The sequence below is a fragment of the Panthera tigris genome, chromosome E1, assembly GCF_018350195.1.
Source record: "Panthera tigris isolate Pti1 chromosome E1, P.tigris_Pti1_mat1.1, whole genome shotgun sequence".
In the NCBI taxonomy this organism is placed as follows: Eukaryota; Metazoa; Chordata; class Mammalia; order Carnivora; family Felidae; genus Panthera; species Panthera tigris.
The window spans coordinates 60,494,973-60,521,468 of NC_056673.1; the positions used below are offsets into that span (position 1 = coordinate 60,494,973).

The 26,496-nt window shown below is 56.6% G+C and overlaps 1 long non-coding RNA gene across 1 annotated transcript; it reads left to right on the top strand.

The window, feature by feature from the left end:
* The first annotated feature begins 8,040 nt into the window (after positions 1-8,040).
* Positions 8,041-9,874, top strand: LOC122233663. Its single transcript, XR_006211328.1, has 3 exons — positions 8,041-8,528; positions 9,026-9,124; positions 9,322-9,874. It is a non-coding gene; the product is annotated as an uncharacterized LOC122233663 (long non-coding RNA).
* The last annotated feature ends 16,622 nt before the right edge of the window (positions 9,875-26,496 follow it).

The following is a 26,496-nucleotide window of genomic DNA, read 5'->3' on the forward strand; positions in this document are numbered from 1 at the left end:
TACTACTCTGAGCGAGATGGCAGGACAAGTTGAGGGGCAGGGACCGCCTCTGCAGGAGGCAGAGGAAGAAAGCAGTGCTGAGCGAGCGTGCTTGCTCCAGAGGCTCCCGGGTCTCAGGAGTGCAGCCCCTGCCACAAAACAGTTGGGGGTCAGGTTGGGAGACTGCTGTCAATTCCTGAGTGTTGCGAAACAGTGCCTGGAGACAGGAGAGGTCACCAGGTAAATCATGATCTGTCTGCCGCTAGTGAATGGTGGGCAATTGGAAATGCCCCATGGCTATGTGTCAGCCTGGTTCCTCAGTCTTATGGGATGGGGGGAGGGAAGGGGCATTGCCAAACTAGTACAAATAGCCTTGTTGGCAGAATTCCCTGATGAACGGTGTGCCCTGTTTCCCCTCCTGAGAAAGCCATGAGTACAAACTGGGAACACAAAGGGACCTAGAAGGACAGACCGCCACTCCCTTAGCTGCCCTGGGCTGATCACTGGCCAGCAGTCTCATCCTGGGGACTAAGTGTCTTCCCTCAAAAAGAAGTTGCAATTCTTTGGGCCTCCCCCAGGCTCCAGGGTTCTGCCCACTACACCCATTTATGCTTGGAATTGGTCAGGATAATCAGCCAACAGCAGGGCCAAAGGCCTTGCTTGTGTTTTAATCCATGGCCGTAGTGAGGGCGTGCCCGCAAGAAGCATATGCAGGAGCAGAGGCAGCTTCTTTGAGGAGCCACTTACCAGGGGCCTGTGCCAAGGTCCGAGGCCCGGTTACCCCAGCACCACGTTGCAGGTGCCCTGTGTAGTCCTCACTTTCCCATTTGTTTTGGTTTTGGTTTTGGTTTTGGTTTTTGAGAGCGACAAAGACAGTGTGAGCTGGGGAGGGGCAGAGAGAGAGAGAGAGAGAGAGAGTGAGAGAATCCCAAGCAGGCTCTGCCCTGTCAGCACAGAGCCTGATGCAGGGCTCAAACACAAGAATCATGAGATCATGACCTAAGCCCGAAACAAAAGTCAGACGCTTAACTGACTGAGTCCCCCAGGTGCCCCCTCACTTTCCCATTTGTGAAGCACCTTGCAGGGTGGAGGCTTGCTGAAGCTGTGCTATGATGGCTGCTTCCCCACCTGCAGCCTCCAGAGTCCGGAACGGCTCAGAGTGGGCCGGCGTGGATTCTCCAGAACCCTCTCTCCGCTCGCATGCTGCGGTCTAATCCTGCTCTGCCATTGACTTGTTGTGCGGCCTTGAGAAGGGCCAAGGTCAACGCCCCCAGACCCTCCCTCAGAGTGCCAGCAAGAGGACCGGGAATAATACAGTGAGTGAGAAGGCTGGCACGGGTGGATTCTTGTTGCTGGAAACAGTCTTCTCAGTGTCCCCCTCACACTAACCTCAGCAGCCCCCGGCACATCATAGGCACTCAGCAAACACCGGTTTTACGAATGACACGTGGATGAATGCCCAGCTCCCAGGCCAGGCCTTTGCAGCTGGGGCGACCTCCCTGGGCCTCACCTCCAGCTGGGTTTCACCGCACCCTTCCCAGCTCTGGCCTGTGCGGTCTCCTCCCTCAAAAACTCACTCATGCCCGGATCTCCCAGGGTGTGTTCCCCCTCCACCTGGGGCCTTTATTGGTTTGTTTGTGTATTTATAGTTTATTTATTTTGAGACAGAAAGAGAACGAGAGAGAATGGGGAAGGGGCAGAGAGAGAGAGAGAATCCCAAGCAGGCTTGGCACTGTCGGCGAGCCTGCCAGCGAGGAGCCCCACGCGGGGGCTCCAACCAGGAACCGTGAGATCGTGACCAGAGGCGAAGTCGGGAGTCAGGCTCCTAACCGACGGAGCCCCCCCGGGCGTCCCATTGGTCCAGAGCGGCGGTAGAAGCGGCTCACCCAAAAGGAGGGGGGGCGGGGCGCCTCTCCGGCCAGACACCGCCCCCTACAGGCCCCGCCCCCACGGCCCGCTCCCCGGGAGCAGCCACGCTCCGCCCCCATCCGTCCGCGGCGCGCGGCTGTGAGGGTCGCGTGTGTCCCCGCACCATTCCCACTGCACCTGGCGCTGCGGTTTCGACGCCCTGCCAAAGTCCCTGTCCCCTTCCCCTTAGCCCAAACTCCCTCTGACCTCTTGGGCCGGCCAGGAAGCCTGGAAGGAGAGCAGGGCCAGCCTGTCCGCCGTCCTTCAGTGGAAGCAAACTCAGAACGTGTCCGTCCGGGGCGGTGGGGGATTTCCCAGGCTCGCCGTCCCGCGTGGGTGCGTGTGTGTGTGTGAGCAGCTCTGTTGACAGTTCACATACCGCTCAATTCACGCATTTAGAGGCTACGATTCGGTAGGTTTTAGTGCGCAACCATTACCGCCAGCAAGTTTACATTTTCATCACCCCGAAAGGAAGCAGGGACCTTGAGCTCTGCCACCCACACCCCACGAAGAAAGGAAGCTGTGTGCTCTCACTGGTGAGGCCAGGCTGCAAAGCTTTGCGTTTTCCTGTCCTCTGTGGGGGCACAGCTCCCTTCTCCCATCCTGGCCTCGCACCATGGGCTCTTGTCCGACTCTGTGGGGTCTCAGCAAACAGGTGGGCTGGTGTGTGCATGCGCCTGTGTCCTTGGAGGGGTACCTGACCTGGGACTGGGGTCACTTCATGGTGGCACGGCACCACCTCCTGCCACTGGGCTCAGTTCTCCTGCTTCCTCTGGCAGCTGTGCTCCGGCTTTTGGTGGCTTCTGCCCCGGGAGCTCTCCTGACCTCTCTACTGTGCCTCTTCAGCTTCTGGAAAGAAGGTAACTAGCTGGTCCTGACCGGCCAGGTAGTTTTTTTTCTGCCCCAGGTCACAGCTCACTGGAAAACCCAAGGATGACACCCTAGAGCTAATTAATGGGGGCAGGGGTGACAGAGTCATTTGCACAAATCATGAGGACCTGTGGTTCCCCTCTTGGCCAGAGCTTGGGGCAGCTCAGGGTCACTGAGGAGAAGCTTTGTGCCCCAGACTCACCCCCTGGAGAGAAGGTCACCCCAACTGCCACCTTCCTCACCTGGCTCCCACATGACCACATGAGCACCCAGAGGTGAATGGTCTCCTAGTTTTGCTCCTGCTGCATGTTGACGAAGTATAGTGACACTGACCGGCATCGTTCCCTTAGAGATCATCATTGCTAGATGCAGACACTGCGGTCCGGACATGTCTGGCTAAAATTTCTACCTTTTCCAGGGCAGCTGCCATTTAAAATATTCTGTATGATTTTAACAAAAAAGCAACACAAAGAGAGGTTCAAGACGGAATGGGATAGCCAGAAGACGGAAGCGGCCCAAGTCTCCAAGGACAGATGAGCCGATAAATAAAATGTAGTTTATCCACAGAACATATTATTAAGCCTCGCAAAGGGAATAAAGTCCTGACACCTGCTACAACGTGGATGGGCCTTGAGGACACGATGCCGAGTGAAACAAGCAGACGCAAAAAGACAAAGACCGTGGGATTCCACTTATATGAGGTCCCTAGAGCAGGCAAACTCGTGGGGACAGAAAACTGAGTAGAAGTTATGGGGCTGGGGGAAGGGATGGGGAGTTAGTATTTAGTGGGGACGGAGTTTCGGTTTGGGACATTGAGAAGATCCTGGAGATGGATGGTGGTGACGGCTGCACAAGACGAGTGTGCTTAGTGCCGTAGGACTGCACGTTTAATGGTAAAAATAGTGAATTGTATGTTAGGTATACTTTACCACAACTTTAAAAAAAATCCATGGACTGGGGCGCCTGGGTGGCTCAGTGGTTAAACATCTGACTCTTGATCCCACCTCAGATCTTAATCTCAGGGTCGTGGGTTCGAGCCCCACGTCGGGCTCTGTGCTGACAGCTCGGAGCCTGGAGCCTGCTTCGGATTCTGTGTCTCCCTCTCTCTCTGCTCCTTCCCCACTCGTGCTCTGTCTCTCTCTGTCTCTCAAAAATAAACATTAAAAAAAATTTTTTTAATAAATAAAAATAAAAAAATCCATGGGCCAATCCATGGAGGGGAGGGGAGGGGAGGGGGGCAGGAGAGGGGAGGGCGATTTCCTCACCCTGGGTGGCAAGAACTTCCTACAGAGGCAGCAGGACTGTGCTGTCTGTCCAGGTCTTATTTGTGTGTTTGTGTGTTGACTCTGTGACCTAGACGGGAGGGAGGAGCGACCGGCGCCATGGAGATGGGAAGGTGCTGGCTTAGGTGAGCCCAGTGCAGCCCAGCCCAAGGGCGGGGTGATCACTTTTGTGTCATCCCCAGTGGGGCCACAGGCTCCTGCCCCGCCAGACCCCGCGCTTCACAGAGCAAGAGCTGCCCGAGGAGGCGGTGGGAACACCACCTGCTGGCAGAGCAGGGGAAGGACAGGGGGACGCTGGAGTCGGCCACCCAGGAAGGGCCCAGAGAGGCTTCTTGGAAAACAAGAATGATACTCCCCAGGACAGGGAGGCGAAGGGATGGGAGTCCTCTGCCAGCCCCCCTGTGTCTGTACGTGGGCACGTGTGCACGCCGTGAGCGTATGTGTGCACGCCTGCACGTGTACATGCACGTGTGTGCATGCATGGATGTGCACCACACAGATAAGCACCACCACACATATACTTGTGCACACATGTCCGCACCTGCGAGTTAGTGCCGTGCACGTGTATGCGTGCAGGTGTGTATGTATCCATGCGAGTGCACACACATTGCATGTGCACGTACTTGCGTGCACGCTGACGTGTGGTGGGAGATAGGAATGACCATCTCTCTGGAACTGGGGAAAGTAAGTGCTATATGAATGTTCTCGACATGGAAAGGACCGCTGTGAGGGCTTCTGAAAGAATTGGAAGTTGGGGGCAGGGACTGAGGGGAGTAGAATGTTTCCAGGAGTCTCATTATAGGTGGGGAGGAGAGGAGAAGAGGGGAATGAATGTCTTCTAGACATTTCATCTTGTTCGGGGCGGGGGGGGGGGGGGATGGTGAGGAGAAGAGCTTCTCAGAAGCTCCGTGCTGCCAGGGCACCTGTACTGGTTTTGCACCTTCTCAGTGACTCCTGAGGTGTCCCCATGGTTGGCAGCAAGAACTCAAACTCCCCCATCTGATCAGAGCTCTTTCCCAAAGACCGGGCTCTCTCCTTCCGCCCAGTGTCTATGGCATGGCCACAGACTCCGTTGAGGAGTTCTAGTCCCCCGCAGGCACTGCCCTGCGTAAAGCCAGCGCGCTCCCAGTGGGAACAGCGAGTGATGCGGCCACCGGGTGTCCACACTGGACAAATGGATAAAATGTGGTCTACCCGTACGATGGAATGATTTATTGTTCAGCCATAAAAAGGCATGGGGCACTGACACATGGTACAGTGTGGATGAACCTTGAAAACACTGCACTGAGTAAAAGAAGCCAGACTCAGAGGGCCACATGGTGTAGGATTCTGTTTATAGGAAATGTCCAGAATTGGCAAACTGCAGAGGCAGGGAGTGGATTGGGGGCTGGGGAGGGGGCCCGGGAGAGACTGTTGATGGGCATGCGGTCTGCCCCTTCTCTGGGACGAGGAAACATTTCAGAACTAGGTAGCGGTTGTGATTGTGCAACATCATGAATGTATAAAAACCACTTAATTGTACACTCTGACATGGTTAGAATAGTGAATTTTCTGTTACATGAAGTTTACCTTAAGATAGCATAGATTAGCTCCGGGGACTGAACTTAGATTCTTGGCTGGCATTTAGATGGTCCTCACCGTGCCCCCTTCCTGACCCCCAGGAAGGACTTGCTGTTCCCAGAGACATCAGTGTCTCTTGCCCCAGGGCATTGGCATGCACTGCCCTTTCTATTGTAATGTTTTTGTCTCTGACCTTTGCTCCACGAAGCTCCCTCTGTCTCCCCTCTCCCCAGTGAATGATTCTGATCCGGTGCCCCTGGTAGGCGTGAGTGGCAAACAACTAAACAGGAGCAGAGGAGCCACCACCCTTAAGGGCAGTGGCTGGGAAGCCGCACTTGGAGGTCAGGTGCCCAAGCTCCGGTCCCTGCTCTCCCACCGGCTGTGGAAACTTGGGCAGGCAACTCAACCCCCCTGTGCCTCCCCTCATCTGTGAAATGGAGACACTCATAGCACCAGACCCCTAGGGCTGTGGAGACGGTGAATAAGGTTAGCACACACGCAGCTTAGAAGAGGGCCCAGATTCAAGTAAGGGCCGTATAAACGCTAGCTGTTCATAGAGTCACCATTTACCCCGGGAAATGAGCCGTTTACCACGCGGGCAGCGGTGGTAGCGTGCGCCAGCTCGGCCGTGGATGGTGCTCAGGACCGACGCTTGCCTCCTGCTCAGATCCAGGGAGCGAGTCAGGACCTGTGTCCACCCCTCGCCCTTGGACCTGGGCCCAGAACTAATGATTATCCTCATTTAATTAACAAAATTCGCCAACTGGGTCCCTGTCTGAGTGGATGAGGAGGGACGAGCCAACGGTTGTAAAGTTGGACTGCAATTACCAACAGGACTGGGAGCCCCAGACAGCCACAGGCTGTGATTTATAGCTTCTGGCAGCTTCCGTGACCTTTCCCAGAGATCTGAAGGAGCGACCTTGGCCCGGGGCGGGGTGCCAGCAGGGAAGGTCTGTGGTGGGAGCTGAGGGGTCTCCCGGGGGTGAGAGGCTGCGTGCGTGCATGTATGTGCCCCACACAGCTAGTGCCCAGGCGCTAGTGAGGAAAACTCCGGGAAATGCTGGGCTCACTGGGCCCCGGCTGGACAGGAGCACTGGGAGGGCCCAGGAGGAGCAGATCCTAGGTGTTCCATGCAGGTCCCAGCGCCCACCCACGCCGACAGGGAAGGGGAGGTCAGTTCATGACCCCAGCCAGCCTCCCAGGATCAGCCCAGGGCCCGCGCGAGGCCCGACTCTGGCTGGGATTCCGGCCCTGGCCGGCGTCTGCTCTAAGAGCAGGCACCAACCGCGAGTGGCTGGTTAAGTTCATTAAAATGAGACGAGTCTACTTCCTCGGTCTCACCAGCCATGTCCCAAGTGCTCAGTGGGTACCTGGATTGGATAGCACAGAACAGAGCATTTCTGTCATTCTAGAAAGCTCTCCTGGGCAGGCCTCCTGGAGACCAGGGATCCCCGCTGGGCTGAGGGGTGGGGGAAGGCCATCTGGTAATGTCTGGTTGTCACAGTTTGGGGCTTACTGGCACCTGGAGGGTGGAGGTTGGGGACGCTGGTCAACATCTTACAGAGCACAGGGTAGCCCCCTGACAGACAATGCTCCAGCCCCAAGCATCCATGCGACCAAGAGGAGACCCCCACCCTAGACCAAGCCACACCTGGTCAGCTTCCCTGCCCACTCGATGGAGGCCTAGGTAAGCCTGACTCCTAAACAGTCATTTCCCTAGATCAGGTGAGGGTGTGACCCAGAGGAGCCCGGGAGGATGGAAGGGCTCCTCTGTGCAGGGACAGAGGTCCACAAGTGTCAGTGTCACCTGTCCCTCTGCGGGATGGGGGCCGGACTTCCCGAGTGGGGCTGTTCAGATCTGACATTTGGAGTCCCGAGCCCCGGAGCCGTGGGGTTGAGGGCCATCTCCCATAACTGGACACATGGACCTTCCCCCACCTGCTGGGAGCCACGAGGCAACTGACCATCTGAGTTGCGCATGGCGGGGGTCTCTGGTGTCACCAGGTTGCCCAGCTCAGGAGCGCTCTCACCACCACGCCCGGCCTCCCAGGAGGGCAGAGGCCCTGCTCCCACAGCACACAGGTAGGGCCTCGGCATTCAGAGAGAACGGACAGAGGGACTGGCCCGCTGGAACCCCAGATCCCCCTAGCAGAGAGGGAAGGGCAGGATCTCGCCATGAAAGCTTGCCAACCCTGACCTGGGAACCCAAGCTCCTGCCCCCTTTGTGGGGTCCCTGTTTACGTCCCAGCCTCAGGGAGCTGGTCCCCAGCCTGGCTCAGGTAGTCCGTATACAGCAGGTGTTTTGGGGGCTGGCCCTGCTGTCACCCACTGCCTGTGGACTCGGGAGGCCCCAGAGTGGCCCCACACCTTGTTCCTGGCTGGGAAGAAGGCCCCTGTAGCTCTTCTGGAGTCCAAGGGTGGCTCCCCTTTGCCCTCTAACCCTGTTCCGCACCCAGATTGGTGACCCTGCCCAGCCCCTCCTTAAGCGTCACCTCGCCCCATCACCTCTCCCCTTTGTCCTTCAGGGATGATTCTGGCCTAAACCCCAAGCCCTGCCAGCCTCTGTCCATTGTCATCTCCGCCAGGTGGGGTGGGGGTCTAGACCTGCTCCTGCCCCTCCCCGCCCACACCGCTCCCCAGAGAGCCCTTTCCCATGGCCCTGAAGACAGGCAGGGTTGTAGAGGGCTTCCCAGTGCTGGGGGAGCAGCCCGCAGGCAGGAGGTGAGGCCCACACAACTGGAAGACCTGTGGTTCTGGCCTGGCCTGAAGGAAGTTATGATGACCCCAGCTTTCCCTGCCTGATGGACCAGGCCGCTAGCCTGCCAGGGCAAGGCCAGGAGGGTCATGCCTGTCCCCATCCCCAGAGCAGTCTGGCCTCTCTCGCGGCCCACCGTGTGTCCTGCAGCCGGGCTGGCTGGGAGAATTCAGGTCTGGCCCCCAGCATCCTGCTCACACCCTTGATCGCCCGCACACCTCTGCATCCCCAGCTGTGTTACGTCACTGGGCCTGGCTTCTCTGGCTCCAAGACCTATGGGGTCCCCCACCTGCCCCAGGGGAGCAGGGCCTCTGTACGTGCCACCCAACGAAGCACCCCTTCCCCTGAGGCCTCCCAGGGCCGTCCACCCGGGCAGGCTTAGGGCTCCTGCCCCCCACCCTGAAAGCCCCGTGGGGCAGTCCCGGAAGGGTGGGAGTCGAGGCCTCTGAAGAAAGAGGGACACCCTCCCCGCCCCCGCGCCCCACAGCAGTCTCCTCCAGCCAGGACACCTCACGAACTCAGTCGGCAGAAGGTGGTCGGGACGGGTGACCCTGGCCAGCTGTCAGCATGCTTCCTCTGGGTGGTGCCCTGGGTGCTGGGCAGGAGCTGAGGGTACTGGGGTCAAGTCAAGGTGAGACTGGGAGCTGACAAAACCTTCCTGGGGGCACAGGATGCAGGTTGAGGAGGCAGCTGTGCAGGAAGCTCGAGGCCCCGGGAAAGGTCATCTGTTGTGACCCTGAGAGATGACCGCGGCGACATCAAGAAACGGGTGAGGTGGTAACGGCAGCTGGGCTCTGCTCCAACTAAGAACGGATTCCATAAACGCAGTTTAATTCAGAGCAACTTTCCACCCCCCCCCCAGAAAAAAATAAAAGAAGAAATTTAAAAGGGCAGAAATCAGTGGAGGAGGGAGGGGGAGAGAGGGAGGAGCAAAGGTGGACAAAACTCTCTCTCGTTCATTGACAGGAACCATCACATGAAGGCGTCCTGGCCAGAAGGAAGGGAAAACATAAGACAGTGCAAATAAAGTGTGCAGGAGGGGAAAGAAGAGACACAAGGCAGACTTAAAAGTAACACAATTGGGAACACCTAAACACTAGTAACATTGAGAAGCCTAAATGAGGTACACAGATTCCTGGAAAAATCGAAAATGACGAAAAGAAGGGCAAAAAGAACAGGAAGAGACCGAACCGTGGCTGTCAGAGCCCTTCCCTCCCCCAGCCCAGAGTCCAGGCTGCTGTATGAGAGAGTCCTACCCTGATTCCAGGAACCCGTACTTCCTGTCCTGGACAGAATGTTCCAGAAAGTGGAAAAGAGGCAAGGGGGACCGTGGCTCCCACCCAGACAAGGACAAACAAAAAGAAAACACAAGAGGTCTGTTTCCTTGAGGAATTTAGGTGCAAAAAATCTGAAATAAAATACTAAGTAACTAGACTCAAGTACAAGTGAGGAGTAGACCTCGTGGTCTGGGTGTCTCTCGTTTCGCGTCAAACAGCATCAGTGCAATGCATCCGTTAAAGAAGATCCTGTGGTTAACTCAGTAGCTACAGGAAAGCCTTTGACACCTGTATCGAACACGGTATTTTGTTACTGATTAAAAAGCTCTTAGCGCAATAAGAATAGAACAGCATTTCCTTTCCGTGGTGGGGGTCAGACGCCCAAATCTATAGCACCCGTGTATGCGGTGGGGAAACCGGTGGCCGAGATCGTGCCCGGGGCGAGCCACCTTGTGACGCTGATGTTCACACAGTCCCAGACGCCATGTGACCCGGCAATCATGCTCTGCAACTGACTAAATCTCAGTGCCTCCCCTGTTCCCACGTTGAAACCCCAACCCCCGATATGATAGTGTTAGCAGGTGGGCCTATGGGAGGTGCTGAGGTCTTGAGAGCCGAGCCCCTGATGGGATCCGTGCCCTCGTACGAAGATGCGTCACAGCCTGCCCTCTCTGCCCCCCGCCACGCCACTTGAGGACACAGCAAGAAGACGGCAGTCTGCGAGTCAGGCACTGGGCTCTCGTCAGACACGGGCCGCAAGCACCTTGACCTTGGACTTCCAGCCTCCGCAACTGTGAGAGATAAATATTTGTTGAATTAAGACGTGCGCCCAGGTATTTACCCAAAGGAGTTAAAAATTTATGTCCACACACAAACCTTCACGTGAATGTTTACGGCAGGTTTTTTCATAACGGCTCCGCACTGGAAGTCACCAAGATGTTCTCCAGTAGGTGAACGGGTGGACAAGGTGGGACGCTCACGCGTGGAATGTTCTCAGCAGTGAGGAGTAACTGCCAAGAGACACGAAGGCGTGGATGGATTACAAACGCCTATTGCTAAGTGAAAGAAGTTTGCAGTGGCTGCAGACCGTGTGGTTCCCTTTACTGGACATTCCGGAAGAAGCAAAGCTGCCGAGACAGTGAGAAGATGCGCGGTTGTCGAGGGTGGAAGGGGAGAGGGAATGAATAGGTGTGCACAGGGGATTCTTAGGACAGGGAAACTGTTCTGTGTGATACCGTAACGCCGGACAGGTGAAACGACTCATTGGTTAAAACCCACAGAGCGTACCCCCTACTGTATGAGAGAATCATACAGGGGTGGGGGTCTCAGCGTGGAATGACAAAGGAACCCGGCCGCATTACCAAAGCCTGAAGCCGCCTGCCTGAGGGGGTGGGGAAACGCTGACCCAGGTCACTTGGGAAACGAGCGGGTCTGTAAGGGCAGAAGGACTGTCACAAGACCTGCACTGTGGTCGGTAAAGCTGTTTCGGCTGGGTCCGTCGGCAGTTCTGAAACCACGGCGTGCGCGCTGGGACGGAGTGATTGAGTGGAGGGGCGGTGGGGCTGGGAGCCAGGTCTCCCGCCATTGGGGTGGGCGTGGGCAGATGAGCAAGGGGCAGGGTGGGCTGATCCACGTGGTGGGGTTCGATGTGAAACGCATGCTTAACATAGATACTTAGGGGGACACGCAGAAGTGTTTAGAGACGTGCGTATGGACGCGGGTCCGGCACACACATACCCATCTTGCTCTGTCAGCAGAGAAGCGATGATACCAAGCGCCAACAGGCACGTCCAGACCCACGTCTTGGCTCCTCGCGCCATTCGCCAATAAAAGGAACGAGGGCTGCTACTTGGGGAAATGGCTGATTTAAGGACGGGGACGTTGCACGTACAGGATGATCCTGGTGGGGCGGGGGTGGGGGGAGCCTGGGGGGCTCAGTCAGTTAAGCGTCTGACTTCAGCTCAGGTCATGATCTCACGGTTTGTGAGTTCGAGCCCCGCGTCGGGCTCGCTGCTGTCAGCACAGAGCCCGCTTCAGATCCTTGGTGCGCTGCCCCATCTCAAAAATAAATAAGCATTAAAAAAAAAAAAGATGCTTGTGGGGTATCTTGTAGTGCTAGTGTTATGGACTGAATTGTGTTCCCTCCGCCAAGAAAAAATTTCATAGGTGAAACCCTAATCCTCAATGTGACTGTACTTAGTGGTGGGGCCTTTCAGGAGGTAATTAAGGTTAAATGAGGTCATAAGGGTGCACCCTGATCCAATGGGACTGGTGTCCTTGCAGGAAGAGGAAGGGACACTGGGGAGGATACGGGAGATGGCAGCTGTCTACAAGCCATGGAGAGAGGCCTCAGGAGGGATGAGTTCTGTTGGGACCTTGATCTTGGACTCCCAGCCTCCAGAGCCGTGAGGAGTAAATGCCTGTTGTTTAAGGCCCCAGGCTGCGGCACTTGGTTAATGGTATCCCTCCCTAATACAGCTCGAAAGTGAAAAAGTGCTCAAAACCAAAACAAAACTGGGGCGCCTGGGTGGCTGAGTCAGTGAAGCATCTGACTCTTGGTTTGGGTTCAGGTTGTGCCCTCATCGTTTGTGAGTTCGAGGCCCACATCGGGCTCTGTGCTGACAGCAAGGAGCCTACTGGGGATTCTCCCTCCCTCTCCCTCTCCCTCTCCCTCTGCCCCTTCCCTCCCCCCCAAAAATAAAATAAACTTAAAAAAAAATCCTACACGAGGGGGATTATGTTAGAGCGACACAAACTGAAGGGACCCCCAACGGCTAAAGCTAGAATAATTTGAGCAACAACATAAAAAACAGCATTGGAACGATAGACACCCGTGAGTCTATACTGACATAAAATGAGTGAGTCAATGGGGACAGGAGACAAATCTGGGCACAAGAATCAGAGTGGCGTGTGGAGAGGCTCCCCCCCCGCCCCCCCCCGTAAGTGTGGGCCCCACGTGGTCCTCCCCGGAAAGCACAGGTCGCAAAGGAGGAGAAAAACACCTCAGCCAGGTTGCCAAGGTCGCATCCGTGGTGAGGTGCCACCCTGAGAGCACGGAGCCCTGATGTGAGGTGGCAAGAAGGGCACTTTGTCCCTGTGGTCTTCTCCCCAGGCCCACAGACTAATCGTGAGGAAACATCAGACACATTCCAACAGACGGACAGTCCACAAAGTCTCTGCCCAGCACTTTCCAGAACTGCTGGCTCACCTGGAGCCAGGAAAGGCAGAGATGTGTCACAGCCAAGAGGTGCCCAAGGAGACGTGACCCCTAGATGTAATGTGGGGTCCCGTACAGTAAAAAGACATTGGTAAAAACTAAGGAAATTTGAATAAAGTGTGGACTTTAGTTAACGTATCAACATTGGCTTATGAATTGTGAGGATGGGGGGTGTATGGGAACTCTGTACTATCTTCATACTTTTCTGTAAATCTAAATCTGTACTAAAATAAAAAGCTGATTTAAAAAAGAAAAGAATGGGGCGTCTGGGTAGCTCAGTCGGTTAAGCGTCTGACTTCGGCTCAGGTCATGATCTTGTGGTTCTCGAGTTCGAGCCCCGCATCGGGCTCTGTGCTGACAGCTCAGAGCCTGGAGCCCGTTTCGGATCCTGTGTCTCCCTCTCCCTCTGTCCTTCCCCCACTCGTGCGTGCGTGCTCTCAAAAAAATAAACAAATATTTAAAAATTTTTAAACCTATAATCCTTTGACGTGAAAAAAACACATCACACAAAACACATCTGAAGGGATTGCGTATGGGGCCAGGGGCCGGGGAATGAAGAAGAATACAATATAAACAGCTGAAACAAGAGAGGGCCCTACACTTAGGAGCCATGATTTTATTCCATGACCCCAGGTGTATGATGAACTTGACCCTCAGGGTAAGAAGGAAACTGGCAGAGCCTCCCTTACTTTCTGGTGAGCGTGGGGAAGCCTCCCAGCCTCAGTTTACTCTTCTGTTACAGGGGCAGGGAGGGGAGGCACCAAGCACAGTGCCCCAGGGGGCCTGTCAGGTGAAAGGAAGAACAGAGCTGCCCACAGAGAAGACCGCTGTCGCATCATTGTGGGGAATGGTTAAATGTTTTAAAACTGAAATGTTTTAAGAAACAAGCAAATAGAACTGTTTTAAAATATATTGGGACAGGTAGAAAGTATGCAAAGAGGGAGCTTTCAGAAAACGCACACTCGTGAAAGATCTTTGGGACCTGTTAGACTTACCATCGCTCTGCCCTGCCTGTCTCCGTGCCAGCATTGCACCCTGAGCCCCTGCATCCTGTGCAGAGGGCCAGACCAGGGGCAGCCCCAAGGAGCCTCCCCAGACCAGCCTGCTGCTTTGGAGTTCGCTGTCTTGGAGATCTGGAGGTAGTGTCGGGGTGGGGGATGTCCTATGGGCAGACCATGCTGGGATTGGGTCACTGTCAGGGTTGCCCTCCCTGGGTGAGGGTGATTGGAAACCCCCCTTAGAGAGGCCAAATTTAGCAAATAAAAATACAAGACACCCACTTAAGCTTGAAATGCACAAGGAATAATGTCTTAGTGTAAGTATGTCCCATGTGACATAAGTAAATGTACAGGGACCACACTGGCTGCCGACGGCTGGGGACCGGGTTTCTCTGCGGGGTGATGGAAACCCTGTCCGGTGGCTGCAGCCCTGCGAGCGCCCGAACAGCCTCTGCCCCTGCACTTCAACAGGTGAATTCTACGGCAGGTGCATCCTCCCAATTGTGACCCTGTCCTTCATCCGGCAGCCCCTGCGCTCCCTCCGGGGCCGCGTCCTTGTCCTGTCGCGCGGGACGCGCGGGACGACCGCGCGGCGGGGCCACACGACGGCGCTTTTCGTGACTGGCGAGTCAGGCCCCCAGACCCACACCTGGCCTCATCGCCCGGACACCGGCAACGACCCGCTCCAGGCTCGGACTCACGTTCCCAAGCCTCCCTCCCGAGACGCGGGACCGTCTCGGGCCCGCACGTGCCCATTCGGGACACTCGTCGGAGGCCGCCCTTCTGGGAGAGGAAGAAAGGAGACCCCGTGCAGCTACCGCCAGACCAAACCCGTAGAGCCGTGTGCCCTCCCCAGAACCGGCTCCGCCCTAAATAGACGCCCCTGGGCTATGATTGGCTAGTTAGCATCATGTGTCCACCCTGGCCCAATCGTCGAGGCCGCAGCTTGTACTGTGAGTGGCCGGGTCCAGTCTGGCGGCCCGGAGGGCTCAGGCCCGGTGGGCGTGCCCGGGCAGTGGGAAGCCTCTGCTGCTGGGACTCCTCGCCCGGAGGAGACCGGTCATGCGGTGTGGACGGCCCAGAAAGGCTAAAGATCCTGCCGTCTGCCCTTCAGGGTTTTGCTCCGTGAAAAATTTCAAACACGCGCAAGCGCCGCCCAGATTCCGCCTTAGCGCGCGCGCCCCTCAGTCTGTCTGGTCGTCGGGCCCCTGCACACGTGTTGACAGGTGCGGGTGCAGACGGGCCTGCGTGGGTTCACCCGTGAGCCAGAAAACGCCGGCCCCCGGGGGCCAGGCTTCGTCTGCACCGGCCCTCAGCCACTTTGTACCGGCCCTTGGCCACCCTCAGTCCCCATCCGCACCTGCCCTCGGCCAGCCTTGGCCACCCTGGGTCACCCTCCACTACCGTCTGCCCGGGACCAATGTGGGCCTTGTGGCGCCAGCTCTCGTGAGGGTTGGCATTTCATGACTTCTGTTCTGACAGGCCTCCCAAAGTACAGAGAGAACCCCCTTTTTAAGACTTCTGTGTTTACAAAGAATAAAGTGCATCCTGGTTTGCAGACCCCCGCACCAGGCCCCCTGGTCCCATGAGGCCATGTCAGTGGTCGGCCTTTCCTATATGTTGAGACATTTTGCTACTTCATCGTCCCAGGAATTACTCTGTCATTACTCATCAGCTCTTTCTGGCTCTGCCCACGATGACAAAACCAGTAGAAAACAATGAGGGCATCACCTGGAGGGGGGAGGGCGATGTCCCGCCTGTGCTACAGCTGACCTGTACAGGCTGACCTGTCAGGAGGCGTCTGTACACGCCTCTGCCGCTGTGCGCTCTTACCTGACAGAAGACAATTCGGAAGACGAAAGGGACAGGAGAGCTCTCGGCCCTGTTGACGGTGGGAAAGCAGTTGTCCTCAGATGGTCGGGTTCCAGACAAAATGTCCCAGACGTAAGGATCAGTGAGTGAATGGTGATTTCTCACCCAGTTAGTCCTTCAGCGGGATGATGTGATCCCAGGGCTTTGTGACCAGCACCTGGACCGTCTCAAGGGCCTAAAAGGACCCAGGACAGTATTCTTTCATTTTTTATGATGTCTGCGCTTCAGATCATAGTTGATACAAACACAATGAGGCTTTCTCTGTTTAAATTCTTATTAAAGTTTCTAAAAAAGACTTTTATTATCCTTTTATTTTCACTTTTGTAAAGTATTTGTAATCTGAATTAAAGCGTACAAAATAAGAAGAGGCCTACTCTGTTTCCTCATGGGCGGGGGTGAGTGTGTGCTCAGGAGTGTGTGCTGTGCTGAGCATGGGAAACACCTGACCTTCCAGGTCCCTTCCCTTTGAGACCACAGTGGGGGTGACGGTGAGTGTTGGCCTGGGACAGCTGAACGGGTGAGGTATGAGGGGAGAGCCCCGCAGGACTGGGGGGGCACCAAGGGAGGGGAGCAGGCGTGTGTGCAACAGCCTTGTGTAGGGGAGAGGCACACTGTGTGTGTGGGGGGGGGGGGGGCCCAGGCTGTGTGTGGAGAGCAGATTGTGGGGGAGCGGGCCGTGCGTGTGGCAGGGAGCCGGCTTACCTGGGCCTGAGACCTTGCAGGGGCTTTTGCATGTGCTGGGACAGGGGTCTCCCACCGCTAATGGTCCCTGTACTGTGTTCCCAGTGTGTGCTGATTCATCACCTGGGGGTGCTCATTTCGACAAGGAGGTTCCCTGGCCTGGCGGATGTGGGTCCACAAACACGGGCCAGCACCCGCCTGGAAGTCGTGGGCTGGCCGTGATGACGCAGCTCAGGGAAGGGGTGCACTGGGAACGCTCAGCCCTCTGCACGAGAGGGTGACACGACTCCAAGCCCAGCAGCATCGAATCTGCCGTAACCCCGACTCGCAGCCGATGGCAGCGGGCCACCGTGTCTGAGAACTGTGCTCAGCCCGCTGTGCCCCAAGCCTCTGCTCCCGTGCAGGGCCACCGCTGGGGCTGGCAGGGAGTTTCAGCCGGGCAGCGTCCGCAGGATCCCCTTCCCGGCCCAGGTAGGGGCGGCTTCTTTGGGCGACTCTGCCCAGTGTGACCCCCAACTGTCTAGGGTGGCGTCCCCCCACCCCCAGAGGGGAGCAGTAGGCAGGCCGGTCTGCGAGCAGGAGTGAGAGCTACCTTTGAGGCCCTATGAGAGAGGCACCCAGGGCCTCCAAAGATCAACACAGCCTGACAGGAGTCACAGCACTGAAAACCAGTTTTATCCAGTGACTCTAGGGGGTGAGGGCAGTGCTGAGTTCTGATCCAGATTTGTGCAGAGGTGAGTGCGTCAGGAGGGGAGAAGGAGGGTAGGGAGGGGGATGGTGCAGTAGAGTCAGGGAGGCTGGGAGACAGGGCCCCATCTTTGAGTGTGGCCAGAACCCCTATCAGAGGCGATTAGAGACAAGGGGCAGGGGTTCCTGGAGGCCCGGAAGGGGTGTCTAGGAAGGGTGGGCAAACCTCCATTCTGGAGAATGCCGGCTGTGGTCTGGGAGACAGTCGCGGTGGGGAGAGGCCTTTATTGCCAAAGGGTGACGGGCCTGGGGGGCAAGCTGGAGGTCTAGGATGTAGAGGCCGCTTTAGGCAGCAGGACTGAGCGATGGAAAGCTGTCAGGCAGAAGGGCCCACAGTGACCACCCGGCTGGGTGCAAACAGGCCCACTAGGCCACCCACCTCGAAATGGCCATGCACACCAGCTGACCCATGGGCTTTGCAACCAGGCACAGGTACCAGAAAAGGAAAATCCCAAACGTTCCTATACCTCCTCACCGCACGGCTGAACCGCAGCCACCACCACCCCCACCCCCCACGCCTCTAGCAGACAGTCTCTCCCTTGCGTTGTTTTCAATAACCTTCTACCGTCTTCTGTCATCGCCTCTGTTCTGCCTCAGGGGGATTCTTTCCCAGCCGAGGCCTCCTGGCTATCAGATCCCCACCTCCGAGATGGGACTGAATATGGGTGGAAAGAGGGAGGCCTCCCACACGGACATTTGTGACTGGGTTGAAAGCCCAGGACTTGACAATTGCAGGAGTTTTCAAGGCCAAACCTGAGGCCCCAGGGACGGGATGCCTGGAGTGGCCTCAGACCCTGCAGGGGGTGGACTGCCACCAGGTCAAACGGCCCAGGGAAGCAAAGCTGTGGACCACCGTGGACAGCTGTGGGGGGGGGGGGGTGCTCATTTGTCTGTGAGACCCCCTCATAGGTCCACAACCCACGCCCGGCAAACTGGGGGATCCGCCCTGAGGCCCTGCCACCTGCAGGCCTCAGTTTCTCCATCCGCCAGCGGGGTCCAAGAGCTCCCCTCCAGCCTAGGACACTAGCTGGGGTGACTCCCCGCCGCTGCCTGAGTTTGCCGCCAGGGGGCGTGCGGCCCTCCTCCAGGACCGCGGCCGCCAGAGCTCAGTGCGCAGCAAGGCTGTGCGGGCCCGGAGGGGTTAGGGCTCCACGGGGCGCGCGGGGGAGGCTGGGGACCCCCGTTGGCCATCGTCCGCGAGGCCAGGGGCTGATTGTCCCTCCAGGCAGTCAAGTCCTCAGAAGCAGGCGGACAAGAGCGAGTCGCAGGTGGGGCAGGGCACAGCAGAGATGTGGAGGGTGTGCAGGGAGGCTGTGGACGCCTCAAGGCCCCTCCCTTGCTCAGAACCTTCCTCTGGCTCCAAGTAGAGTCCCCACAAAACCAGCTCTTCCTGGGGGCGCCTGGGTGGCTCAGTTGGTTAAGCGGCCGACTTCGGCTCAGGTCATGATCTCGCCGTCCGTGGGTTCAAGCCCCAGGTCGGGCTCTGTGCTGACAGCTCAGAGCCTGGAGCCTGTTTCAGATTCTGTGTCTCCCTCTCTCTGACCCTCCCCTGTTCATGCTCTGTCTCTGTCTCAAAAATACCTCCCCTGTTCATGCTCTGTCTCTGTCTCAAAAATAAATAAAACGTTAAAAAAAAATTTAAAAAAAAATCCCAGCTCTTCCTGGCAGAGGGTCTAGAGGCCAGGGAGGGTGGCTGGCTGAGACGGCTGAAACCCAGGGTGCTGGGCAGAGATGGCAGGAAGGAAGGGGCCAGGACGTGTGGGCAGGACTGGACCATGCGCAAGCAGGTGTTCCGCCGGGACCACCCAGGCGCGGGTGCACAAAATGAGTGGGGGGCACCTGCGTGGCTCAGTGGGTTGAGCATCCTACTTGGGTCAGGTCATGATCTCAGGGTTTGTGAGTTTGACCCCACCCCACCCCACCCCAGGCTCTCTGCTGTCAGGGAAGAGCCTACTTCAGATCCTCTGTCTCCCTCTCTCTCTGCCCCTTCCCTGCTGGTTCTCTCTCTCTCTCTCAAAATAAATAAGTAAACTTAAAGAAAAATGGATGGGATGGAACCATCAGGTCTCAGCCCAGACACCGGGGAGCAGGGATAATGCAGCATCTTGAGGGGAGATCTGAGCTCAGGGTGGGCGCCTTGGGTGAGGAGGGAGGAGATGACCAGGCTTCTCAGTCTGGTGCTGGAGGCAGCAGGGAACTCTGAAGAGAGACGGACGAGTTGTGTGTGTGTGTGTGTGTGTGTTGGGGGGTGGGGGGGACAGCATGTGACAATGGCACTGGAGCCAACAGAGGGATCTGGGCAGGGGTCCTGTATCTTGAGAACCGACCTGGGGGACATACGATGTCCTAGGGAGGGGATGCAAAGGGTGACCCCGCCTCTAAGTGGCCCAGCTGCAGACGACACGATGTGACCAGCCTTGTCATCAGAGCTTCCTGCCCAAGCTCAGTGGCCAGGACCGGATGTCTTTTCTGACGATGCTGATGAGGACCAAGTGAGGGGCGTCAGTATGTCCCGGGATCCCAGGGCCAGGGGATCACAGGACCACAGCCAACTTTGGGGTCTGGCACTGCACTCGGGCCCCGAAGCCTGGCAGGTGACAGCCCCTTGGCACGGGGAGGTTAAGGCGATGGAGGTGTTGAAATAGGCAGGGGTCTTTCCAACCTCAGCCTGGTCCCTTGGGAGGCTGCAGCCCAGGGGCCCAGTTGGGAAGGGAGCCACTGGGGAGGAGATGTGGGGAGTGAGAAGGGCAGGTAGAGGACTTGCGGTCAAGGTGGTCTGTCTTTGAACATGCCGAGTACGGCCGGACCTTCCTGCCATGTATCATGTCCGGGAGAGAACGTGGGGTTGCCCTCGAGGCCCTCCACCTCTCCCCCAGGAATCCCCTTGCCAGAGGTCATGTGACTCGCCCTGTGCCTACAGCAGAGCTGAGGGTCACTCCTGTGGTCCCCATGCCTCCTTGTGTCTCAGACTGTGGCAGTGTGCCTGCTTTTCAACCGCTCTACCTCGCCTGGTGAAGTCACTTCTGTGGGGCTTGGGGTTGCGAGGGCCTTCCTAGGTCTTCTGCCAGGTGGGGATCAAGTGACCTTGAGCACATGGGGTGCCCTCTGGGCCTTGCTCTCCTGGCCTGGACTGCAGGGAGCAGCTGTCGGGTGGTTGGTCCTTTAGAAGGCCCAGAAAGTTCCATTCCACCATGATGGGGTGGGGTCTTACCGGATGGGGAGTCCTAGAGGGGGTAGAGGGTGTCTTAAGCACCAGGGGCACTTGGTGTAGGCCCCAGGCAAGTGATAGATAGTTTGGGGGATTCGGAGAACACTGTCCCAGAGCCGAGTGTTTTCACAGAAGAAAGAACACCCCAGGAGAGGCAGGATGTGGTCTCCCTGCCCACCTTCTAGAAACAGGAGAGAGACAGGAAGCCCAGCCTCCTGCAGTGTCAACCTGCCGGCCTTGCAGGGTGGACCTGGCCTTGAGGAGCTGTGGGTGCGGCTGTCTCCCCGTGGCAGTGCCCCAGCGCCATAGAGTGCCCTGCAGGGTCACAGACCAGGCAGGCCTTGTCCCTCAGCCTCTGGGAACTGTTCCCAGACCCTGAAGCTGGCCTCCCCACGCCTGTGGGTAACGGCCAGCACGGCGGCTCTTGGGCAGGGCTCAGCAGGCCTGGGGCTTAGGGCAGCCGGTACCTCCTGGGCTTGGCTGGGCTGGGGCCTGGGAGGCTCCTCAAACACCCCCTGGCACCTGGGTAGCCACATCTTACCCGGAGCATCTGGGGATCTCTTGTCAACAGCAAACATTCCCTCGGCCCCACAGCACCAGCTTCGGGCACAAGATGACTCCTAGGAGCCCACAGTGGGGTCTCTTCCCCACTCCGCCACCAGTTTTCTGCAATCTTCCTCTGTGGTCTCCAGGGAGGCCCAAAGACCGTGCTGGATGCACAGAGGGGGGAGCAGACGGCAGTTCGTTTGCAGGCCTTGGGGCCTGAGGCCCAGGGTGTGGACTGCCTCCGCCATTTGCTGTGTCGTTGGCTTTCTGGGTTCCCGTCTCCCTTCTGTCAAACGAGGAGAGGCCACCCTCTCGTAGGTCTCTCAGCGAAGCGGAGGGCCCCCCCATCCCCCGCCCAGACAGCTCCCGGAGCTGCTCTCGTCTGAACGGTGGGGGCCGTGGTTTTGGCGTTGCTCTCATATGCTCGTTCAGCTGGGGCCAGAGGACCTGCCGGCAACTCCCCACTTCTACAGGGTTTGGGGAGGTCTCCCCTGAAGGGGACCCTCCTTGCCGGGCCATCCATCCAGTCAGCTGGCTGGTTCTGTTGGAGGGGAGGCAGAACCCGCGGTCTTGCGAGGACTAAGGGCGTTAAGTGACTGACAGAGGGGGGCAGATGTGGAGCGCAGGCCGGGGCGTGGGTCTGAGGAACTGGGGGAGCCCCGGCCGGAGCAGGCAGACCACCTTCCCGTGGCCAGCCCATCCCCTGGGAGGCTTGGGGAAGCCCTGGACAAGGTCCACCCGACAGCAGGGTGATCAGAGGATCTGGAAAGTGACGGCGCCCCTCAGCCAGGGGACGGAGGACAGGAAAGGAAAAGGGGGAAGAAGGGGCAGCAGCCGGTCAGGACACAAGTGGCAGAGGGGGAGGGCTGGCGAAGGGCCCCGGGGGCTTGGGGGCGTGGGAGCAGCAGCCAGTGTGGGGACCCCAGCCGCACCGGTGGCGGGGCGGGGCCACGACCACATGCGCGGGAACCCCTGGCCTGCGCTGGGGCTGAGCTCTCACAGGCAGGGGACTGGCGGTTGGGCCTGGCTTTCAGGGGTCTGTGGGCGTCTGTTTGCCAAGGTGGCGGTGGTGGCGGTGGGGAGATGATACTTTATTTACCCACCGGTCACCTGATCTGACTATGAGAGACGCAGACACCCGGATGCGGGCGCCCCTTAAGCTGTTGCTCTGTGGGTGTCGGGGTGCTGCAGGGTTTGTGCTGCAGGTGCTGTGAGGCCTGAGCAGGGCTGGGGGCCGCGGGAAGGCCGGGGGGGGGGGGGCACTGCAGGCCCACGGCTCCTTCCTGCTCCCCGACGCCAGCCCCCACAGCCTCGGAGGGGGGCGGTCAGGTGTCTCTGCAGCATCTCAGCTCTGTGCCCGCGAGGACAGTGGGGTCGGGGCGGGTGGACTTGGCCACGGCCCTGAGCCCTTGGCCAGCGCGGAGCGTCACGGTGTCCAGAAGGGACCATTGTCACTGTCCCCAGCTTGCATCTGCTCCACACGCTGCTGTTTGGGCAGGTTCACAGCCCGCTGCCCCGTCCCCAGCCAGGGGGACGCTGTCGTCCTCTCCGTCAGGTCGTGCGCTCCCGGCGCTCACGCCAGGACCTCCCGCCCAGCCCGTCTGCCCATCTGCCGTCCTGCCCCCGGACATTGTCCCCAGTGTGCCCACACTAGCCCCGTCAGCCTTGCAGCCCTGCCCTGCCGCCAGCCACCCGAGTCTCTTCCTGCACCCTTGCCCGCGACACGTCAGCTCCTCTCGTTTGGATCTCCCTCCTGCCCCCCCACCGGGGGGCCAGCTTGTTGACTTTCCACCGAACCCCCAGCACTGGATCTAAGCCCTGGGAAGGGTGGCCACTCGGTCAGCATCTGCGGGATGCGTGTGAAAGTCACTCAGGGAGAGGAACCCTCCCTCTTGGAGCCCCAAACTGGTCTCAGCCACGGGGTCACCCACCGGGCATGGCCCAGCCTGTTCCCCCAGATGAGCACCCACCGCCCCCCTGGGTGTCCCTGTCCCAGCCAATTCAGACAGCGGTGGGGGCAGTTCATGAGGCCCACGGTAGACCCTCAGGGAAACTTCCGGACGTTGGGGTCAGTGCTGCTCCTCAACCCTCTGGGGCCCCACCTCCCGTAAAGGAAGGCTGTGGTGGGGCGGCATCTGCCCCCAGGCGTGTTTGCGCCCTCGGTGCCCCCAGGTCAGGCGTGCTGTACGCTTTGCTAAAGGTGCTCTAACCACGGTGGTGTAGACCCTCGTCTCCTGCCACCACACCTGTGTGTCGGGCAGGTGGCTTTGGGCTGGCCAGGGACGAGTTACTCTGGGCACACACTACTTGCCTTTAGTCGAGTCTGTTTATGGGTGTGCGGTCTCCCCAAGAGCGACGAGTTTTTGCTCTCTGTCTGGGAGAGGGATGGTGCGCAGGGGTGAACAGGGCCCTCCCCAACCAAAGTTCATGCCCGCACAGAACCTGTGACCGGGCCTTATGTGGAGATTAGTCTTTGCAGGCATGGCCAAGTTAGGATGAGGCCATCCAAGATGGCCCTAAATCCAATAAGACGGTGTCCTTGCAAGAAGAGAGAAATTTGGACACAGACAGGTGGCACCAGGGAGAAGTCCACGTGATGACCTAGGCTGCAGACTGAGGAACGCAGACTGCAGGCGGCCGCCAGCCTGTGGGAGAGGCCTGGAGCAGATTCTTCCTCTGATCCTCCAGGGAGATCCGACCCTGCCTCGACTTTGAACTTCCGGCCTCCAGAATTGTGAGAAAACAAACAGACAAAAGGGAAAAGGAGGGAAGAGGGAGGGAGAGAGAGAACCTTTACGCAGCCTCCGTGCCCAGCGTGCAGCCTGACGTGCGGCTTGATCTCATGACTGTGCGAGATCGTGACCAGAGCCAAAGTCAAGTCAGGCGCTCAACCGACTAAGCCACCCACACACCTCAACTTCTATTATTTTAAGCTCCCAGATTTGTAGTAATGTGTTAGGGCAGCCGCAGGAAACAAATTACAGTTTCTTCTGGGCTCACCCACTGCTCCTGGGCCGGCTCTCTCACCTCATCACAGGAAGGTGTGGGCAGAACAGCAACCAAGAGGTGCCCGTGTCCTCCAGAGCGTGGCCCCTGTGGCCGAGGAGCAAGGTGTGAGGTGTATACGGAGCGGACATTGTTGGCGAGGTCCATGCCTGTTGGGACATTTTCGCCTCCAGGACCATCCTCCATGAGGAGCCCGGCACAGTTATAACTATGCTGTCCCTCTTTTATTCTTTTTTTTTTAAGTTTTTTTAAAAGAGTTTCTTTTTAAGAGTTTAACTCTTTTTAAGAGTTTTTTTTTTTGAGAGAGAGAGAGAGAGACAGAGCATGAGCAGGGGGAGGGGCAGAGAGAGAGGGAGACACAGAATCCGAAGCAGGCTCCAGGCTCCGGGCTGTCTGCACAGAGCCCGACGGGGGGCTCGAACCCACAAACTGCGAGATCATGACCTAAGCCGAAGTCGGATGCCTAACCGACTGAGCCCCCAAGGGCCCCTCTTTTATTCTTTTTTGATCGGAGTCTCAGAAAATAGAATTCCCTGGAATCCCTGTGATGGTAGGAGCCACGGCTCACGTTCTGTGCATGTCTAGCCAGCCACGCACATCCTGGCCCACACTGTGCTTAGATGAAATGGCATTCAAACTCTGTGTTCTCTCTAGAAAACAGCACCACAAAATCCTGGTCATCTGAAGAGGAGGCCAAAAAGCAGGCAGCGACATCATGTAACAAAAAATAGAATGGTTGGGGTTGCCTGTTAATTTAAAAATACTATTTTCCAGATATTTTGGATGCTTTTTGAAATTCGTGATTTCTTTTCCCATTCTGAATATCCACTTTTGTACCTGATTTCTACCTTTGAAATTGGGTTTATTTCCAGAGGGAGCCTCTCTCAGTCTTCAGAGGCTCAGTTTCCACTGGGCCAGACCTGCTGCTTTTCCCTCCAAATGCCTCCACTGCCCTTGTGTTTTCTGAATTTACCCCCGACCGTCTGTAAGGCTGTCTCCCAGACCACACCTGGGGTATGGGGGCAGGGCGAGGACTTGGGTCCTGTGAGGGGTTGCAGAGATGTGGCCACACAGCCATAGCCCTTAGACTGTCCAGAGGAACTCATGACCCTCTCTGCCTCTCCTCATTGCACAGCGCTGGCTCATGAGGGCCATGCTGTCCTGTGTTGTACCTGTTCCCCGCCCCCCCTGCCCCGCCGCTCTCCCATCGGTGGCCTCTCTAATTTCAGGTGGGCCAGCCCATGTGTCTAGTTAAAGTAAAATGTGCACTAGTACTCTGTGGAGGCATGTTTGTAATTCATGGAGATGGCATTGGGCCTGTAGACCTCATTCTGCTTCTGTTTTTTGCTCAGAACCGGATAACAGTAAGTGATCGTTAAAAAAAAGTTTCACCTATGGTTTCTGTTTGGTGCATGTAGAAGTCCGTGTTAATTAATGGCATGATTCAGATCTGAAGGGACGCACTAAAACCTTAGGTTGAAGCGGTTGTTTTATTGATTTTCCAAGTGCCTCTGTCATTCCTGGCTTTATGTATTTTACCTGTTTATTTTTAGGTTCATATGTATTTACATTGGTTCTATATTTTTGTTCTATCGTTGCTTTTACCAACACTACTATTCTGTCAGAAAATAGGATCAGTAACTCCAGCTTTCTTTTGGTTTGTGCTTGCTTTTTATGTTTTCCACCCTCTTATTTCCAGCCTATTGATGTTTCTTTGTTTAAAGCGTTTTGTCTTACAGACCACCTATTGTTGAATTTTTTCTTTTAAACCCAGTTTGACACTGTCTTTTAATTGGTGAGTTTGACCCATTTACACTTATTGTGAAAGTATTTATTGTATGATTACTGCAGTTGTAATTCCTGTTATTAGGACTAATTGTACTTAACTGTTAAATCAGTACATTTTGTCACCTCATTTCATATTTTCCATTCACTGTGTAGTCTTTTGCATTTATTATTATTTTTTCTTTTCCTGTTTCCACTGGGCAGCTCTTTCTGCTGGTTTTTGTAGTATGTTCTGTTTGGGTTCTTACTGTGGCTGCCCTTGGACCCCTTCCTACTTATTTTTCGGATTGATTTCTTAACCTTATCTTGGTCTGTGTCTTCCTTCTGACCAGATAGATGTCTCAGCATTTTCTTCCCCTCCCCCTCTCCGTTGTGCTGGTGTTATCTAGAATTTTAGTTCTAGATTGTTATGTAGATTGTAGGTTGTATGTTTCTTTTCTTTAGTCATTGTTTTCTGGCAAAAGTAAACTCTGTCGTTATTGGTGTCTTTTTTCGCCTGTGATGTCTCCTATGTTTGGGTATGCTTTATTTGAACACTGACTCCAAGAGTGATTTCAAACTCTTATGTACCCCAGAATATCTTTATTACACCCTTACACTGAGATGATAACTTAATGTTTCAAGTACAAAGTCATTCTTTCAGTAATTAATACTTAAGTATTATTCCACTGTCTTCTGGGTTTTTGTTTGTTTTTTTTTTTTTTTTTTAATGCTTACTCATTTTTTGTGTGTGAGAGAGAGACAGAGACAGAATGTGAGTGGAGAGGGGCAGAGAGGGAGACACAGAATTGGAAGCAGGCTCCA